This window comes from Scyliorhinus canicula, chromosome 14 (genome assembly GCF_902713615.1).
Source record: "Scyliorhinus canicula chromosome 14, sScyCan1.1, whole genome shotgun sequence".
In the NCBI taxonomy this organism is placed as follows: domain Eukaryota; kingdom Metazoa; phylum Chordata; class Chondrichthyes; order Carcharhiniformes; family Scyliorhinidae; genus Scyliorhinus; species Scyliorhinus canicula.
Genome location: NC_052159.1, coordinates 5,887,326 through 5,908,265, shown reverse-complemented (window position 1 = coordinate 5,908,265; position 20,940 = coordinate 5,887,326). Strand labels below are relative to the sequence as shown.

General features: G+C 50.7%; 1 long non-coding RNA gene across 1 annotated transcript; it reads right to left on the bottom strand.

The window, feature by feature from the left end:
- Positions 1 to 2,854: 2,854 nt before the first annotated feature.
- On the bottom strand, positions 2,855 to 19,204 carry LOC119977739. The gene is made up of 2 exons (XR_005463273.1): positions 19,148 to 19,204; positions 2,855 to 3,158 (listed from the first exon to the last, which is right to left on the bottom strand). It is a non-coding gene; the product is annotated as an uncharacterized LOC119977739 (long non-coding RNA).
- Between the last annotated feature and the right edge of the window lie 1,736 nt (positions 19,205 to 20,940).

Here is a 20,940-nt window from a genome sequence, read left to right as displayed (position 1 = left end):
GAAAAATGGCGTAATTTAAATGGGTTGCAGCCAATGGAGCTCACCCATAGTGATGGTACCTAAACCAGACGGTACCCAACGGTTGTATGTGGACTATAGAAAAGTTAATGCAGTTACAAGAACGGACTCTAATCTTTTCCCACGTTTGGAGGATTGCATTGAGAAAGTGGGACATCCCACTTTTATTTCCAAATTGGATTTACTTAAAGGTTACTGGCAGGTACCTTTATCTGAAAGGGCGAAGGAGGTTTCAGATTTTGAGACTCCAGATGGTATATACCAATTCAAAGTTATGCCATTTGGCATGAAAAACGCCCCAGCCACATTTCAACGGTTAAATAACAAAGTTGATTCAGGATTACCCAATTGTGCGGTATACATCGACGATCTGGTAATTTTCAGCCAGACATGGACAGAACATTTAAAACATCTGATAGTGTTATTCGATCGACTTCAGGAGGTGGGTTTGGTGAATTTAGTGAACTTGGAAAAGCCTGAATCACTTTCCTCGAGGAGTTTTCAATACCCTCAAGATGAAGGGAAATAATGCGATTTCTTGGCACGAGTGGATTTGATCGAACATCTGTGCAAAGGTTTTGTAGCGTGATTGCTTCACTGATGGACTTGCTTAAGAAACGTCGAAAATTTCATTGGACAGCGGATTTTAAACAGGCATTTGGCTGCCTGAAAGCTGTGATAAACAATGCTCCTGTGTTGGAGAATTACAAGGGATTCTGTGATCCGATTGAACTAAAGTATCTGACTTTAAAGAGAAATGCTGAGGCGTAGAGCAATGGACAGATAGTGCAGAGACCTTCTTGTTCAAAGAGACTGTTAATTGAGAAGAATTTAAGTTGGAGGAAGAAAAGCAAAAAAAAAACATGGACTAAATTGTTATACCTGTTTGAGTGTGTTGTTTTTTGAAACAAAAATTACGTTTACTGTGTGCATTTCTTAAAGGATTGTGAAAAGGTCAAAAATGAAACCATCTTGAAGTTGATTGGTTTTTTTTTCTTGGGGAGGGGGTGTCATGTGAGAGTACCCTTTAAGAAATGGGTGTTTAACAAATGTACCTTTAAGAAATTGAGCTGTTCATGTTACTGGAGTGATGTCAGAGTGTGGGTGGAGCTGAGCTCTACTTCTGCTTTTAGTTTCAGTTTGACGAAAAGCTTGGGTTTGTCTGTGTTGTTTCAGTGAGCTGCACTGCTGTTGATCTCTGCCATCTAAAGACTATCTATGGATTATTTTGCAAACTCAGAATTGTGAAAACGTCTCAGTATTAACTGTAAACCTAATGTGCTCCTGTTTGAAGGTTTGTTAAGTCTTTTGGGTGTAAAAGGACAGCATACAGGTTATTTAGTGTTGTAGTCTTTGGGGGGTGTATTTGATTTACTGGTTGCTAAGATATTCACTGTTTGTTTTATAAAGGTTAACTTGAGTTCATAGAATAAACATTGTTTTGTTATAAAAAAAACCACTGGCCCATTTTCTGCTGTGCCACACCTGTAGAGTGGGCCCTGTGCTCCCCATACCACAATCTATTAAAAGTTGTGGTTCAGGTGAACTCCATGATACACTTTGGGGCTCTCTAATCCCTGGCCCATAACAGTGGGCAATGATCCCACTACCTCGCAGGACCTTGGAGTAGAGTGAAGCCACCGCAGAATAATGCCATGGCTTAGAGAATTAGACTATCTGGTTGCATAGATTTAATTCCTTTGAGTTTACAAGCTTGAGGGCTGATCTGATTAAGTTGTGTAAAATCACAAAGTGTTTGATAGGGTGGATAGAGAGAAGCTATTTTGTCTGGTGAGAGAAGATCTAGAGCATGGTGATGTACTCCCACAGTTTGAGCGAGGGGGGCCAGTGAATGTCAGGAAATCTTCAGAGAATCGTAAAATTTACAGTGCAGAAGGAGGCCATTCGGCCCATCGAGTCTTCACCAGTTATTGGAAGGAGCACCCTACCTATCCCTACACCTCCACCCTATCCTCGTAACCCCACCTAACCTTAGTCATAGAACATACAGTGCAGAAAGAGGCCATTCGGCCCATCGAGTCTGCACTGACCCACTTAAGCCCTCACTTCCACCCTATCCCCGGACCCAATAACCCCTCCGAACCTTTTTGGACACTAAGAGTAATTTAGCTCGGCCAATCCACCTAACCTGCACAGCTTTGGACTGTGGGAGGAAACCGGAGCACCCGGAGGAAACCCACGCAGACACGGGGAGAAGGTGCAGACTCCGCACAGACAGTGACCCAGAGGGGAATCGAACCTGGGACCCTGGCGCTGTGAAGCCATAGTGCTAACCACCGTGCTGCCCACGTCTTCACGAAAAGGGGTGGGGAAATCTTGGACTCTTCACCCCCCCCCCCCCCCCCCCCTCTGCAAAAAGAGCTGTTAAGACTGGAGGGTGAATAAAACAGTTCCAGACCGAGTTTCAGAGACTTGGTACAGCACCTAAAGAATCCATTCAGCCCCATCCTGTCTGCACTGGCTCCCCGAATGAGCTATTTGCTCAGTGCCATTCTCCCACCTTCTCCACATAACTCCACACAAGGACTCGAGGGGCCGAAGGGCCTTTTCTGCACTGTATTTTTCCGTGATTCGGTGAAACAATCAATTGAAAAAGGACAAACGGCATTTAAGAAAACTGATAAATGTAGCTGTGGTGCATGAGGAGAGGATTTTAAGGGATAGAGTGACCTCTTCGCATTCCCAGGGTTAAGAGGAATAAAAGGGACTGATCATGCTGGGATTGCAAACCTGGGACGGGGAGTGATTCTCCGCCACCCCCCCCCCCCCCCCCCCCCCCCCCCCCCCCCCCCCCCATGGCACACAGACAATCTCATTTAAATAAAGTTGTATTTTATTTGGAATATCCCATCGGAGCAGTGGTGGTGGGGGACAAGGAAGGCCGAGGGCCTTCAATTCACACTGTCTTCATCGCTGGCGTCTGCCTTCTCATCCTTGGCTTCGAGGATTCCGCTTTCGTCGATATTTTCCAGCGAGTCAGCGTGTTGGATGGAGAGTTCAGACAGCTGGATGCTGCCAAGTAAGCTCTGCTCTGGATGGAGCCAAGGCTTGAAGCATGGATTGTGCTGCTGTTTCCATTCTGGGTACTTTAGGCAAGCTTTGTACATCTTCTTCATCGCCTTGTTAAAAAAAATAGATCATTTCGCTTGGGTTACTACAATGGGCGACAGAGGCCGATGACATACAGGTCAAGGAGCACGGCAACAGGAAGCTCAACATCCCAAAGGCAATGAATCAGCGCTCAGAAAATCAACTCCTTCCAGAAGAGAATTTTTAATCCCCTCCCGCACCCCCTATGTACACTCTCCCCTATCACTGACTCTACCCCCCCCATTCACTCCCCTCCCACATCCCCATGTACACTCTCCCCTGTCACTGACTCTACCCACCCATTCACTCCCCTCCCACATCCCCATGTACACTCTCCCCTATCACTGACTCTACCCACCCATTCACTCCCCTCCCACATCCCCATGTACACTCTCCCCTATCACTGACTCTACCCCCCCCATTCGCTCCCCTCCCACATCCCCATGTACACTCTCCCCTAACACTGACTCTACCCCCCCATTCACTCCCCTCCCACATCCCCATGTACACTCTCCCCTATCACTGATCCACCCACCCATTCACTCCCCTCCCACATCCCCATGTACACTCTCCCCTATCACTGACTCTACCCACCCATTCACTCCCCTCCCACATCCCCATGTACACTCTCCCCTATCACTGACTCTAAGCCCCCATTCACTCCCCTCCCACATCCCCATGTACACTCTCCCCTATCACTGACTCTACCCACCCATTCACTCCCCTCCCACATCCCCATGTACACTCTCCCCTATCACTGACTACCCACCCTTTCACTCCCCTCCCACATCCCCATGTACACTCTCCCCTATCGCTGACTCTGCCCCCCCATTCACTCCCCTCCCACATCCCCATGTACACTCTCCCCTATCACTGACTCTACCCCCCCATTCACTCCCCTCCCACATCCCCATGTACACTCTCCCCTATCACTGACTCTACCCCCCCATTCACTCCCCTCCGACATCCCCATGTACACTCTCCCCTATCGCTGACTCTGCCCACCCATTCACTCCCCTCCCACATCCCCATGTACACTCTCCCCCCATCACTGACTCTACCCCCATTCACTCCCCTCCCACATCCCCATGTACACTCTCCCCTATCACTGACTCTACCCACCCATTCACTCCCCTCCCACATCCCCATGTACACTCTCCCCTATCACTGACTCTACCCCCCCATTCACTCCCCTCCCAGACAGTGACCCAGCGGGGAATCGAACCAGGGAAAGGAACTGTGAAGCAACAGTGCTAACCACTGTGCTACCATGCCACACTTTCTCACTGATTCTCCACTATTCCTCCCTGGCCTCTTACCCACTCTGAACATGTTGCTGACCCCTGTAGTAGGTCGCTGGGATTCCAGCATATTCTAATTGCCAGCTGACAGACACCATAGAATGGAAGAGGGCAAATGAAACAGTTCCAACAAGTGAATCCTCAGTTAAGAGCAGTCAGTGATGTTCTGACTCCTTGAAAAGGATGTGGTGAATTCACGCACTTATCCCTTCCCCACATCTTAGAGCCAGAGAGTTTACGGAAATCTCTGAGCCAACGAATGAGTCAGAGGCAGGGCAGGACTGGCAGCAAACTGTGTTAGAGATCACTGAGGAGTCCACGTTTTTGTGGTAACGTGCACTTTTACATCCATTTGTCAATCTTTCAGAGGATGGGGACGTCGCTGACTAGGCCAGCATTTATTACCCATCCCTAATTGCCCCTTGACAATTTCCCATGTTGCAGCCGGGAGCTGTGGATGGGGATGATCGTGGCTCCAACCTTCTTTCCATCAGAGGGCTGCCCAGGAATCTCGCCCACTCTTACCGCCTGCCATTGGCCTCTCGCGGAAGGATTTGCAGGTTGTTTCCTATCCTGCCTGACCGCGTTATGAACGGATCTCCCTTGACCATCAAGTCCTGGGCTGGGACTCAAATCTGGAGATACTAGCTCATAAGCAGCATTGTTACTCACTGGTTCAGAAGACCTCATTTAAATGTAGACCATAGCTAACAGTCCACAGAATCTATGCGTATGGATTGTGCAGGAGCTACAACAACCCAAACTTGGCGAGAATAAAGTAACTTACCTCGGGGATTCACGGCCTAGTCTCCAGGGAGCATTCTTAGTGAGCGGGGCATCAAACTTTGCAAGAATAAAGTAAACTTACCTCAGGAATTCACGGCCTAGTCTCCAGGGAGCAGTCTCAGAGGACAGCGTATCGAATTCAATGAGTATAATGTAACTTACCTGGCGGATTCACGGCCTAGTCTCCAGGGAGCAGTCTCGGAGGGCGGATTATCGCATTCAGGGAGTATGAAGTAGCTAACCTCAGGGAACCGCGGCCGAGTCTCCAGTGAGCAGTCTCAGAGAAGCAAACTCAATGAGTAAAAAGTAACTTACCTGGGGAACCGCAGCCTCGTCTCCAGGGAGCAGTCTCGGAGAATCAAACTCAATGAGTATAAAGTAACTTACCTCAGGAACCGCGGCCTAGTGTCCAGGAAGCAGTCTTGGAGGACGGTGTATCGAATTCGGGGAGCATAAAGTAACTTATCTTGGGCATTCGCGGCCTAGTCTCCAGGGAGCAGTGTCGGAGGGCGAAGTATCGGAGCAGTGAATATATAAAGTAACTCACCTCATGGATCCGCAGTCTAGTCTCCAGGGAGCAGTCGCGGTGGGCGGAGCATCAAACGCGGTGAGTATAGAGTAACTTACCTCGGGGATTCGTGGCCTAGTCTCCAGGGAGCAGTGTCGGAGGGCGGTGCTTCAAATTCGGTGAGTATAGAGTAATTTACCTCGGGGATTCGTGGCCTAGTCTCCAGGGAGCAGTGTCAGAGGGCGGAGTATTGAATTCGGTGAGGATAAAGTAACTTACCTCAGGGATTTCACTGAAGTTGAAATAAAAACCTGAAAATGATGTCACAGGAAAGTTGTGACCTGCGGAAATCTATGCTAAATTGAAAAACACACCAAGTAGCAATGGCTGGGCAGGTGATGTGCTATAGCTGCACGATGTGGGAGCTGGGCAGGTGATGTGCTATAGCTGCACGATGTGGGAGCTGGGCAGGTGATGTGCTATAGCTGCACGGTGTGGGAGCTGAGAGGTGATATGCTATAGCTGCACGATGTGGGAACTGGGCAGGTGATGTGCTATAGCTGCACGATGTGGGAGCTGGGCAGTCGATGTGCTACAGCTGCATGATGTGGGAGCTGGGCAGGCGATGTGCTATAGCTGCACAATGTGGGAGCTGGGCAGGTGATGTGCTATAGCTGCACGATGTGGGAGCTGAGCAGGTGATGTGCTATAGCTGCACGATGTGGGAGCTGGGCAGGCAATGTGCTATAGCTGCACGATGTGGGAGCTGGGAGATCCCATTGTGAGCTGTAGTAACCACATCTGCAGCAAGTGTTGGTTGCTTCAGGAATTTCGGCTCAAGAGTTGATGAACTGGAGTCTGAGCTTCGGACACTTCGGCACATCTGGGAGGGGGAGAGCTAGCTGGACCCGGTGTTTCAGGAGGAGGTCACACCCCATAGATTGAGTATCTGAAATTTGGTCAGTGGTCAGGGACAGCAGGGTGTGACTGCAAGAGAGGCAGGTAGAGGGGTCCTGAATTCAGAAATGGAGGAAACTCAACTCTTGACCTTGTCCAACAGGTACGTGGTACCTGCTCCCTGTGTAGATGTGGAAAAGGGCTGTAGGGAGCAGCTATAGCACATCGGCTGCCCAGCTCCCACATCGTGCAGCTATAGCACATCACCTGCCCAGCTCCCACATCGTGCAGCTATAGCACATCACCTGCCCGGCTCCCACACATCGTGCAGCTATAGCACATCACCTGCCCAGCTCCCACATCGTGCAGCTACAGCACATCACCTGCCCAGCCATTGCTACTTGGTGTGTTTTTCAATTTAGTGTAGATTCCCGCAGGTCACAACTCTCCTGTGACATCACTTTCAGGTTTTTATTTCAACTTCAGTGGAATCCCGGAGGTAAATTACTGCACCATGGCAGGAGGCCATTCAAGCTTTGGGGGGGGGGGGGCAAAAAGACCAGTGGTAGTTATAGGGGATTCTATAATTAGGGGGACTGATGGCATCCTTTGTACACAGGACCGAGAGTCCCACTGGAATGCTGCCTGCCTGGTACCAGGATGAGGGACATCTTTAATCACCTTGAAAGGGTAGTGGAGTGGGAGGGGGAGAATCCAGTTGTTATGGTCCACGTTGGGACAAACAAGATCGGCACGACTAGGAATGAGGGCCTGTTTGGGGAATATCAGGAACTAGGAACAAAAATAAAGAACAGATCCTCAAGGGTTATAATCTCTGGATTATTACCCGAGCCATGTGCAAATTGGCATAGGGATGAGGAAATTAGGGAAGTAAACACGTGGCTAAAGGAGTGATGAGGATAAGAGGAGATCCATTTCATGGGGCATTGGCATCAGTATTGGGACAGGAGGGATCTGTACCGTTGGGACAATCTCCACCTGAACCGATCTGGGACCAGTGTTCTAGCGGAAAGGGTAAAGAGGGTGGTCACAATGACTTTAAACTAGCCAGTAGGAGGAAGGGTAAAACTATGGGAAGTATAATGGTTAATGGGAAGTAAAGCAGCAGGTTAGCACGTGGGGAGGTGGGTTCAACTACTTGGAAAATTATGAAAAAATTCAAGGGAAGAAGAACTGAGGAGATGTTATTAATGGAGGTGTTGGGATTCAAAAAGAAGGTATAAAAACTAGCATATGGGCACTTTACCTGAATGCTCGTTGCATTCGAAACACGGTAAATGAATTGACAGCACAATTCATCGCGAATGAGTCTGATTTAGTGGCCATTACAGAGACATGGTTACAGGGTGGTCATGACTGAGAGTTAAATATCCAGGCGTATCAGACTATTTGGAAGGACAGACTGGAAGGTAAGAGAGGTGGTTAGCTCTGATATTTAAGGATGACATCAGGGCGGTAGTGAGAGATGACATCTCTGTCCTCCGCTGTTGCACTGTTCCCGTGAGGTGAAACTCAAACTTGAGGAACAGCTTCTGATTCGGAGTTCTGTGGAAGAAACTAATTTACTGGAATTCTTTGAAGACATTACGAGCGTGATGGACACTGGGGAACCGGTGGAAATGAAATGAATGAAATGAAAATCGCTTATTGTCACGGGTAGGCTTCAAATTAAGTTACTGTGAAAAGCCCCTAGTCGCCACATTCCGGCGCCTGTTCGGGGAGGCTGTTACGGGAATCGAATCCGTGCTGCTGGCCTGCTTGGTCTGCTTTCAAAGCCAGCGATTTAGCCCTGTGCTAAACAGCCCCGTGGATGTGGTGTATCTGGATTTCCAGAAGGCATTCGACAAGATGCCGCATAAAAGGCTGCTGCATGAGATAAAGATGCACGCCGTTACGGGTAATGTATTAGTATGGATAGAGGATTGGTTAACTAATAGAAAGCAAAGAGTGGGGATTAATGGGTGTTTTTCTGGTTGGCGATCAGTAGCTCGTAGTGCGCCTCAGGGAACAGTGTTGGGTCTGATCTGGAGTTGGGGACCAAGTGTAATGTGTCAAAGTTCGCAGATGACACTAAGATGGATGGTAGAGCAAAGTGTGCAGAGGACACAGAGTCTGCAGAGGGATATAGATAGTTTGAGTGAGTGAGCTAGGGTCTGGCAGATGGAGTACAATGTTGGTAAATGTGAGGTCATCAATTTTGGTAGAAATACCAGCAAAATGGACTATTATTTAAATGGTAACAAATGGCAGCCTAAACGGTAGCCCTCTCAATCTGTTCTCCTGGCCCGTTGCTTGTACCACAAACATTTCACTCTTGGCCGTATTTAATTGGTATCTTGAGAACTGACCGAACTTCCTCAGCATTCCCAGTATACTTCCCATCCCGGCCACTGGGTCTGACACGTACAGGAGCAGGTCGTCTGCATAAAGAGAGAGCCTATGTTCTACCCCGCCCCTCACCATCCCCTTCCATCCTTCTGCGGCTCTCAGCGCAATCGCCAGCGGCTCTATGGCCAGCGCAAACAGCAGCGGGGAGAGCGGGCAGCCCTGTCTGGTCCCTCGGTACAACCTAAAGTACTCCGACACTTCTCTGTTAGTCCTGACGCTGGCCCTTGGGGCCTGATATAATAATTTGATCCAATCCACCAGTCCCTCCCCGAACCCAAACCGTCCGAGCACCTCCCATAGATAGCCCCACTCCACCCGGTCAAAGGCCTTTTCGGCGTCCATAGCCACCACTACCTCCACTTCCCTGCCCGCCGGGGGCATCATTATCACATTAAGTAATCTTCTCAGGTTGGCCGCCAGCTGCCTACCTTTCACGAACCCAGTTTGGTCCTCCCCAATCACCTCCGGTACGCAGTCCTCCATTCTAACCGCCAGTATCTTTGCCAGGAGCTTGGCGTCAACATTAATCAGGGAGATTGGCCTGTAGGACCCGCACGCCTCCGGTTCTTTACCCCGCTTCAATATCAGTGATATAGTGGCTTGTGACATTGTCGGCGGCAGGGTCCCTCTGTCCCTTGCCTCATTGAAAACCCTCGCCAAGACCGGGCCCACCAGCTCAGAAAACTTCCTCTAGAACTCTACTGGGTATCCATCCGGCCCCGGGGACTTCCCCGACTGCATGGCCTTTAGGCCCCCCAATACCTCCTCCACTCTAATCGGGGCCCCCAGCTCATCCACTCGCCCCCCCCACCTACTGTTGGGAATGTTAACCCGTCCAGAAACCTTTTCATCTCCTCCGGTTCTTCCAGCGGCTCCGAAGTGTACAGCTTGCTATAGAAGTCCCGGAATACCTTATTCAATCCTGCCGGGTCCTCCACTTTGCGCCCCTCCCCATCCATCACTCTACCTATTTCCCTGGCCGCCTCCCTCTTCCTGAGTTGCTGCGCTAACAGTCTGCTGGCCTTTTCCCCATGCTCGTACACCACTCCCCTCGCCTTCCTAAGCTGTTCCATGGCCCTACTCGTGGATAGTGCCCCCAGTTCCGCCTGTAGTCTCTGCCTCTCCCTGAGTAAAACCTCCCCCGGGGACTCCGCGTGCTCTTCATCTATCGGACCCATTTCGCTGACCAATCTATCCATCTCTGCCCTGTCTGCCTTGGCTATGTGGGCCCCAATTGAAATCAGCTCCCCCCGCACTACTGCCTTTATCGCCTCCCACAGGGTCGCCGCTGAGACCTCCCCCGTGTCATTCACCTGCAAGTAATTTTGCATACACCTCCGAAGCCTCTCACAGATCCCCTCCTGTGACAGCAGTCCCACGTCTCGCCTCCATTGCGGGCGTTGGTAGCTCGCCCCCCCGATCTGCAGGTCTACCCAGTGCGGGGCATGGTCTGAGATAGTAATTGCCGAGTATTCCGTGTTCTTCACCTCCCCTATACAATCCCTGCTTAGTACGAAGAAATCTATCCTAGAATATACTTTATGGACGTGCGAGTAAAACGAGTAGCCCCTTCCTGTCGGCTGTCTGGCTCTCCAGGGGTCCACTGCCCCCATTTGCTCCATAAACCCTTTCAGCTCCCTTGCCATTGCTGGGAGTCTACCTGTTCTGGGACACGACCGATCCAAAGCCGGGTCAAGGACCATGTTAAAGTCCCCCCCCCCCCCCCCCCCCCCCCCCCCCCCCCCCCCCCCATTATTAGCCTGCGAGAATCCAAGTCCGGGATCTTCCCCAGCACTCTTTTAATGAAGTCCACGTCATCCCAGTTCAGGGCATATATATTCACCAGCACCACTCTTCTCCCCTCCAGTCTGCCCCGTACCATCAGGTATCTGCCCCCCCTGTCTGCGGCTATGCCCTCCGCCTCAAATTGCACCCGCTTGTTGATCATAATTGCCACCCCCCTGGACTTCGAGTCCAAGTCCGAGTGGAAGACCTGGCTAATCCAGCCCTTCCTTAGCCTGGTCTGGTCAGACACTTTCAGATGTGTCTCCTGCAACATAATTACGTCCGCCCTCAGGGCCCGCAAGTGCGCGAACACCCGCGCCCTCTTAAACGGCCCATTCAGTCCCTTGACGTTCCAGGTGATCAGCCTGGTCGGGGGGCACAATCCACCCCCCCCCCCCACCACGCCGGTCAGCCATAGCCTTTCTCGGGCTGGCCCCCGGCCCGTGCGTTGCGCCATTCCTGGCCCGCCTGTTGGCTGCCTCCACCCTCGACCTCCTTTCCAGTGCCTATTTCAAGTCCCTCCCACGTCAGCAGAACAACCCCCCCCCCAACCACATCCGCCGTATGCCTTCTTGACTACCTTCTCCACCTGAGTTGCCCCTTTCAGTGACCTGTGGACCTGTACACCTAGATCTCTCTGACTTTCAATACTCTTGAGGGTTCTACCATTCACTGTGTATTCCCTGCCTGCATTAGATCTTCCAAAATGCATTACCCCACATTTGCCCGTATTAAACTCCATCTGCCATCTCTCTGCCCAAGTCTCCAAACGATCTAAATCCTGCTGTATCCTCTGACAGTCCTCATCGCTATCCACAATTTCACCAACCTTTGTGTCATCTGCAAACTTACTAATCAGACCAGTTACATTTTAATCCAAATCATTTATATATACTACGTACAGCAAAGGCCCCAGCACTGATCCCTGCGGAACATCACTAGTCACAGCCCTCCAATTCGAAAAGCACCCTTCCATTGCTACTCTCTGCCTTCTATGACCTAGCCAGTTCTGTATCCACCTTGCCAGCTCACCTCTGATCCCATGTGACTTCACCTTTTGTACCAGTCTACCATGAGGGACCTTGTCAAAGGCCTTACTGAAGTCCATATAGACAACATCCACTGCCCTACCTGCATCAATCACCTTTGTGATCTCTTCAAAAATCTCTATCAAGTTAGTGAGAGACGACCTCCCCTTCACAAAACCACGCTGCCTCTCACTAATACGTCCATTTGCTTCCAAATGGGAGTAGATCCTGCCTCGAAGAATTCTCTCCAGTAATTACCCTACCACTGATGTAAGGCTCACCAGCCTGTAGTTCCCTGGGTTATCCTTGCTACCCTTCTTAAACAAAGGAACAATATTGGCTATTCTCCAGTCCTCCGGGACATCACATTAAGACAGTGAGGATCCAAAGATTTCTGTCAAGGCCTCAGCAATTTCCTCTCTTGCTTCCTTCAGTATTCTGGGGTAGATCCCATCAGGCCCTGGGGACTAATCTACCTTAATATTTTTCAAGATGCCCAACACCTCGTCTTTTTGGATCTCAATGTGACCCAGGCTATCTACACATCCTTCTCCAGGCTCAACATCCACCAATTCCTTCTCTTTGGTGAATACTGATGCAAAGTATTCATTTAGTACCTCGCCCATTTCCTTTGGCTTCACAAATAGATTCCCTTGCCTATCCTTCAGTGGGCCAACCCTTTCCCTGGCTACCCTCTTGCTTTTTATGTATGTGTAAAAAGCCTTGGGACTTTCCTTAACCCTATTTGCCAATGACGTTTCATGACCCCTTCTAGCCCTCCTGATTCCTTGCTTAAGTTCCTTCCTACTTTCCTTATATTCCACACAGGCTTCGTCTGTTCCCTGCCTTCTAGCCCTGACAAATGCCTCCTTTTTCTTTTTGACGAGGCCTACAATATCTTTCGTTATCCAAGGTTCCCGAAATTTGCCATATTTATCTTTCTTCCGCACAGGAACATGCCGGTCCAGAATTCCTTTCAACTGACACTTGAAAGCCTCCCACATGTCAGATGTTGATTTACCCTCAAACATCCGCCCCCAATCTAGGTTCTTCAGTTCCCGCCTAATATTGTTATAATTAGCCTTCCCCCAATTTAGCACATTCACCCTAGGGCCACTCTTATCCTTGTCCACCAGCACTTTAAAACTTACTGAATTGTGGTCACTGTTCCCGAAATGCTCCCTGACTGAAACTTCTACCACCTGGCCGGGCTCATTCCCCAATACCAGGTCCAGTACAGCCCCTTCCCTAGTTGGACTTATTGTTTTAAGAAGCCCTCCTGGATGCTCCTTACAAACTCAGCCCTGTCTAAGCCCCTAGCACTAAGAGAGTCCCAGTCAATATTGAGGAAGTTGAAGTCTCCCATCACAACAACCCTGTTGCTTTTACTCCTTTCCAAAATCTGTCTACCTATCTGCTCCTCTATCTCCCACTGGCTGTTGGGAGGCCTGTAGTAAACCCCCAACATGCAACCTTCTTATTCCTGATCTCTAGCCATATAGCCTCGCTGCCCTCCGAGGTATCCTCCCGTAGTACAGCTGTGATATTCTCCCTAACCAGTAGCGCAACTCTGCCACCCCTTTAACATCCCCATCTATCCTGCCTGAAACATCTAAATCCTGGAACATTTAGCTGCCAATCCTGTCCTTCCCTCAACCAGGTCTCTGTAATGGCAACAACATCATAGTTCCAAGTACTAATCCAAGCTCTAAGTTCATCTGCCTTACCCATAATACTTCTTGCATTAAAACATATGCACTTCAGGCCAACAGACCTGCTGTTTTCAGCAACATCTCCCTGTCTGCTCTTCCTCAGAGCCATACTGGCCCTATTCCCTCGTTCTCCCTCAATGCTTTCACCTTCTGACCTATTGCTCCGGTACCCACCCCCCTGCCATACTAGTTTAAACTCTCCCGTGTGACACTAGCAAACCTCGCGGCCAGTAGGTTTGCTCGTCTTTGGACTGTGGGAGGAAACCGGAGCACCCGGAGGAAACTCACGCAGACACGGAGAGAACATGCAGACTCCGCACAGACAGTGACCCAGCCAGGAATCGAACCGGGGACCCTGGCGCTGTGAATCCACAGTGCTATTCACTTGTGCTACCATGCTGGGCTGTATAAGTATAAGTAGTGTTGTGTAATAAGAGGCTGTATTCATGGCTAAAGTTAACTTTGTCGTGCAGGGAGCTGGTTTGGGGAGGGAGGGGGGGGGGGGGGGGTCTTTGGGGCTGGTTCTGCTTTTTGGGTGATGATTTTTCTAAAGTGGCTGTTTCTTCACTGTTCTTTCTGATGTTTGTTTACTGGGGAATGTGATGCTTTTAATAAGTTTGTCCAAATGGGGGGAGAGGGGAGAGAACAATGGGGAGACAGACTGCTTGGAGCCATGGGCAGGCGCTATCAAGTCAGCATGGGTCAGCTGACTCACGGAAGCGCAGTGGGGGGCGAGCAGGTGTTAAGCTGGAGCTTAACTTGGGGGGTTGGGTTTCTAGTGCTGTTGCTACGCGGGGGGGAGGGAGAAGGGGGGGGCGGAAAGAGCTGCTTTGCTGACAGGGGTGGAACTGTTACTAGGGGACAAACGGCGACTGCCCCAGGGAGGACCCAAGGAGGCAGACGGCGCGTGCTAGTGGCTGGCCTAAAAAGAGTGGTGGGGCGGGGGGGGGGGGGGGGGGGGGGGGGGGGGGGGGGGGGGAATGCTCCCGACCAGGCTGATTACATGGAACGCCAGAGGGTTGAATAGGCCGGTCAAAAGGGCTCACACGTTTGCGCATTTGACGGGGCTGAAGGCAGACGTGGCAATGCTACAAGAGACAAACCTAAAGTTTATACACCAGACGAGATTGAGAAAGGGGTGAGTTGGCCAAGTATTCCACTCAGGGCTGGACTCAAAGACCAGGGGGGTAGCAATCTTGATCAATAAACGAGTGGCATTCGAGGCAGGGAGAACCGTGTCAGACAAGGGGAGTAGGTACATAATGGTGAGTGGGAAGATGGAGGGGGTGCGGGTGGTACTCGTGAACATATATGCTCCAAATTGGGACAAGTGGAATTTATGAGGCGGGTGTTAGGTAAGATCCCAGACTTAGAGTCACATAACCTGATCATGGGAGGAGATTATAACACGGTCATTGATCCGGAATTGGACCGGTCAAAATCCAGGACAGGGAGAGTGCCAGCCGCGGCAAAGGAAGTGAAGGGGTTTATGGAACAGACGGGGGGGGGGGGGGGGGGGGGGGGATCGAGGGGTTAGTGTGGAGAGAGGGTAACGCCCGCTGTGGAGACTGGATGTGGGGTTGCTAGCGGAGGAAGCGACCTGTGGGCGGGTTAACAAGTCCATCCAGAACTACCTGGAAACAAATGATACGGGGGAGGTCTCTGCACCGACGGTTTGGGAAGCTTTGAAGGCAGTGATCAGAGGGCAATTAATCTCGATACGAGCCCACAGAGAAAAGGCAGAACAGGCTGAGAGGGAAAGATTAGTGGAGGAGATACTCCAGGTAATGAAGCAAGAGAGAAGGGAGTCCTCCGCCCAACAGTGTTGCAGGCCTCGATTTCATTGATCCTGAAACGGGAGAAGGATCCGGAGCAATGCGGGTCATACAGGCCAATTTCTCTACTGAATGTGGACGCCAAACTGCTGGCTAAGATACTGGCCACAAGGATAGAGGACTGTGTCCCGGGGGTGATAGGGGAAGACCAGACGGGATTTGTAAAGGGCAGGCAGCTCAAGGCCAATGTTCGAAGGCTTCTAAATGTTATCATGATGCCCTCAGAAGGAGAGGATGCGGAGGTGGTGGCAGCGATGGATGCGGAAAAGGCTTTTGATTGGGTGGAGTGGAATTACCTGTGGGAGGCGCTGGGACAGTTTGGGTTTGGTGAGGGCTTTATTGACTGGGTGTGGTTACTCTATCAGGCACCAGTAGCGATGGTGCGTACGAACCGGCTAAGGTCGGGGTATTTTGAAACTACACCGAGGGGCGAGGCAAGGGTGCCCCCTCTCTCCGTTACTGTTTGCTCTGGCCATAGAGCCATTGGCCATGGCGTTAAGAGCCTCTAGGAACTGGAAAGGGCTGGTTCGGGGGGGGGGGGGGGGGGGGTCACGAGTAGGCTTCAAAGGAAGTTACTGTGAAAAGCCCCTAGTCGTCACATTCCGGCGCCTGTTCGGGGAGGCTGGTACGGGAATTGAACCGTGCTGCTGGCCTGCCTTGGTCTGCTTTCAATTTTTTACAGGTAAATTCAGCGTACCCAATTATTTTATTTCCAATTAAGGGGCAATTTAGCGTGGCCAATCCATCTGCCCTGCACATCTTTGGGTTGTGGGGGCTAAACCCACGCAGACACGGGGAGAATGTGCAAACTCCACACGGACAGTGACCCAGAGCCGGGATCGAACCTGGGACCTCGGGGCCATGAGACTGCAGTGCTAACCACTGCGCCACCTTGCTGCCCTTGGTCTGCTTTCAAAGCTAGCGATTTAGCCCTGTGCTAAACCAGCCCCACAAATTGAATATAAAATTGGGTATAAATTGAACATGGGGAAAAGAGAGATGTTCGCGATCCAGGCAAGAGGTCAGGAGAAGAGACTGGGAGAGCTGCTGCTTAGAATGGTAGGGAAGAGCTTTCGGTACCTGGGAATGCAGGTGGCCTGGGAATGGGAGGCACAGCACAGGTTAAACGTATCCTGGCTGGTGGACCAAAAGGGGATTTTAAGAGATGGGACATGCTCCCGCTATCACTGGCGGGGAGGGTACAGACCGTGAAAATGACGGTCCTCCCCAGATTTCTGTTTGTCTATCAGTGCCTCCCCATCTTCATCCCAAAGGCCTTTTTCAAGCGGGTGAATAAGATTATTTTGGGCTTTGTGTGGGAGGGTAAAACCCCGCGAGTGAAGAAAGTGTTGCTGGAGTGCAGTCGGGGGGGAGGGTGGGCGGCTAATATAGCCATGATTAGGAAGTGGGGGAGGGGTCGGTGTGGGAGCGGATGGAGGCGGCGTCACGTAAAGACACAAGTTTGGGAGCACTGATAACGGCACCTCTTCCATTCTCACCGGCCCGATACTCCACAAGTCCGGTGGTGGTGGCAGCTCTGAGAATCTGGGGGCAGTGGAGGAGATTTCAGAGAGGAGAGGGAGCATCGATTTGGACCCCGATTTATAATAATCATCGGTTTGTACCGGGTAGGCTAGATGGTCGGTTCCGGAGTTGGCAAAGGTCAGGAATTAGAAGGATGGGGGATCTATTTATAGACGGGAGCTTTCCCAGCTTGAAAGCCTTGGAGGATAAATTTAAATTGCCAGCAGGGAATGGGTTTAGGTATTTGCAGGTGTGAGAGTTCCTGAGAAAACAGGTGCCGGCCTTTCCGCTGCTGCCGCCACGGGGGATACAGGATAGAGTAGTTTCCAGTACCTGGGTGGGAGGGGGGAAGGTATCGGATATTTACCAGGAGCTCTAAGAGGCGGAGGAAACTCCGGCGGAGGAGCTGAAGGGCAAGTGGGAGGACGAGCTAAGAGAAGAGATAGAGGCGGGACTATGGGCGGATGCCCTAAGCAGGGTTAATACCTCCTCATCATGTGCCAGGCTCAGCCTGATACAATTTAAGGTAGTCCACCGGGCATACATGAAGGTGGCTAGGATGAGTAAGTTTTTCGGGGTTGAGGAGAGGTGGGCGGGAAGCCCAGCAAATCATGTCCACATGTTTTGGGTATGCCCGAAGCTTAGAGGGTTTTGGCAGGGTTTCGCTAAGGCAATGTCCACGGTGCTAAAAACACAGGTGGTGCCGAGTCCGGAGGTAACGATCTTTGGGGTGTCGGAAGATGCAGGAGTCCAGGGGGCGAAAGAGGCCGACGTCTTGGCCTTTGCCTCCCTGGTAGCCCGGAGACGGATCTTATTAATGTGGAGGGACTCGAAGCTCCCGAGTGTAGAGACCTGGGTTAATGACATGGCTGGGTTTCTCAGCCTCGAGAAGATCAAGTTCACCTTAAGAGGGTCAATGTTAGGGTTCACCCGGAGGTGGCAGCCGTTCACTTTCTCGGGGAAAATTAAAATGTCAGCAGATGCGGTATTCCAAGGGGTGGGGGGGGGGGGGGGGGGGGGGGGGGGGGGGGCGGATTGTTGTTTTATGGTTGAGCTGTGTGAAGATTGGGATGGGGACCATGTTTATGTCATTGTTATTGGTATTATTATAAAAACTTTCAAATACCTAAATAAAATATTTTTTAAAAATAAATTAATTAAAATTCTAAACTCGACAGGGAAACCATTATGGCACAGAAAGAGGCCATTCAGCCCATTGGGTCCATGCTGTCCCTCTGTAGACCAATCCAGTCAGTCCCATTCCCCGCTCTATCCCCGTAACTCTGCAGGTTTATTTCCCTCCAGAGCAGTGTTCTTCAAAGTCGGGGGTGGGTCGCGGGCGGGTGTCGGGAGGGTCGCGGAGCCGTTGTCCGCGGCGCTCCCGAGCGCGCAAATCCCCGCGCAGCAGCCGGCTTTTCATAACGCCTGCTGCAAGCAGCCGCGAACATGTTGAAAAAAAATTTGCCCGCATTGCGCATGCGTGCACAATGATCGGTGCGTATGTGCATTTCAGGCACGCATGCGCAGTGCGGCTGCAGCTTTTTGTTTTGCAAGTTCTGTAGTGGTTTTTATTCATTTTATTTTAATTTTTTTCAATTATTTTATTCATTTTATATTTTTTACAAGTTCGGGGGGGGGGGTTTATTTGATAAAATTTTGCAGGAAAAAAATTCAGAACTTTGGACAGATGGAGACCCCATACTTTCGGACACAGGAAGGCTTCACCTTCATCCAACAGGTTCCATTGGAGGAGCGTGTACGAGGACCAGAGGGACCCAAAACCATTTCCTCCATTTTTGTCAGCAACAAACAATGTAAGAGAAAATGGTGAGTCGCTCAGGTCGGCCGGCGTGGGTCGCGCAGGTCGGCCGGCGTGGGTCGCGAAGGTCGGCCGGCGTGGGTCGCACAGGTCGGCCGGCGTGGGTCGCGATGGTCCCCGGAAAAATAGTTTGAAGAACTCTCGTCTGGATTCTATTCAATTTCTTTTGAAATCATTCATTGCCTCCGCTTCCATCTCCCCCACCCCCATGGGCAGCGAGTTCCAGCTCATCGCCACTCACTGAGGCAAGACTTTCTTCCTCCCATTCCCTGAAATCTGTGAGTCCGACTCTTTGTGCCTTCAGCGAATGGGAGCAGTTTGTATAACCTTATGCGGACCTGCCCTGGGGGGGGGGATTGACAACATCACGTCTACATTAAACATCATAACGTCTACATTAAACATCATACTCACTTTGGGAGCCAGGATATGCCATGATTGGTTCACCACCCACTTTGGTAACGAACCTGCAAAACAGAAAAAAAGACAAGTTATTCACCTGGATTCCAGCAAAGCTCAAACACAAGACCAACCATTAGGCAATTCAATAACACAAACGTTCCACCTCGTGTCTGCCATGGGTCAGTGGGAGGAGATCCCTCAACCAATATCAAAACAGCAACCTTCCCCCCCCCCACCCCCACCTTCCCCAACACGTTGGGGTATTTAATCAATCTCATACTGTTTGTGGGAGCTTGCTGTGCACATCTTGGCTGCCATTTCGAAATGGTGACGACTTCTCCATCGAGATGCATCACACTTTGAATCGCAACGTCTGAATGATTGTCTGCTCTCTGCCTCAGAGGAGGAAAGAAAAGGAAGGAAATCCTGTACTCCGGACCCCACCACCTCGTGAGGCATCCTGCCCCAGTACACCCAGAGATCAGCCCGTTCAGTCACACGATGGTCCGCGGAAGAAACTTACGACAATGTGCGGGGTGATATCATGGTTGTGTTGTAATTCACCGACTGAACACTAGGTGTCTCATTAGTATATAAGTGAATGTTAGAGTCAGGTGACCTCATAAGACCAAAAGACATAGGAGCAGAATTAGGCCACTCAGCCCATCGAATCTGCCCTGCCATTCAATCATGGCTGATATGTTTCTTATCCCCATTCTTCTGCCTTCTCCCCATAACCCCTGACCCCCTTATTCATCAAGAACCTATCTATCTCTGTCTTAAAGACACACAGTGATTTGGCCTCCACAGCCTTCTGCGGCAAAGAGTTCCACAGATTCACCACCCTCTGGCTGAAGAAATTCCTCCTGTATAGTATAGATAGAACAGCACAGAACAGGCCCTTCAGCCCTCGATGTTGTGCCGAGCAATGATCACCCCACTCAAACCCACGTATCCACCCCATACCCGAACAACCCCCCCCCAATCTTACTTTTTAGGACACTACGGGCAATTTAGCATGGCCAATCCACCTAACCCGCATCTCTGTTTTAAGGGATCGTCCCTTTAATCTGAGATGGTGTCCTCTGGTTCTAGTTTTACTTACAAGTAGAAACATCCTCTCCATGTCCACTCTATCCAGGCCTCGCAGTATCCTGCTAGTTTCAATAAGATCTTCCCCCTCATCGTTCTCCCCACTTCTGCTTACCTTTCAGCGGGATCAGGGTTTGAGGTAATATCAGGTAAGCTCTTCCTTTCTTTTTCTTTTTCTTGTTTTTTTTTTAATCTAGAGGGGATGTCAGGGAAGGCAGTACAATGCTCCTCCTGCAGAATGTTTGAGGTGAGGGACGCAGTCAGTGTCCCTGCTGATTTATTCTGTGGGAAGTGCACCCAACTCCAGCTCCTCAAAAACCGTGTTAGGGACCTGGAGCTTGAGCTGGATGAACTTCGGATCATTCGGGAGGCAGAGGGGGTCATAGATAGGAGCTTCAGGGAAGTAGTTACACCAAAGACTGGAGATAGATGGGTAACTGTAAGAGGGACTGGGAAGAAGCAGTCAGTGCAGGGACCCCCTGCGATCGTTCCCCTGAGTAACAAGTATACCGTTTGGATACTTGTGGGGGGGACGACTTACCAGGGGTAAGCCATGGGGTACGGGCCTCTGGCACGGAGTCTGTCCCTGTTGCTCAGAAGGGAAGGGGGGAAAGGAGTAGAACATTAGTAATTGGGGACTCAATAGTCAGGGGCACAGATAGGAGATTTTGTGGGAGCGAGAGAGACTCACGTTTGGTATGTTGCCTCCCAGG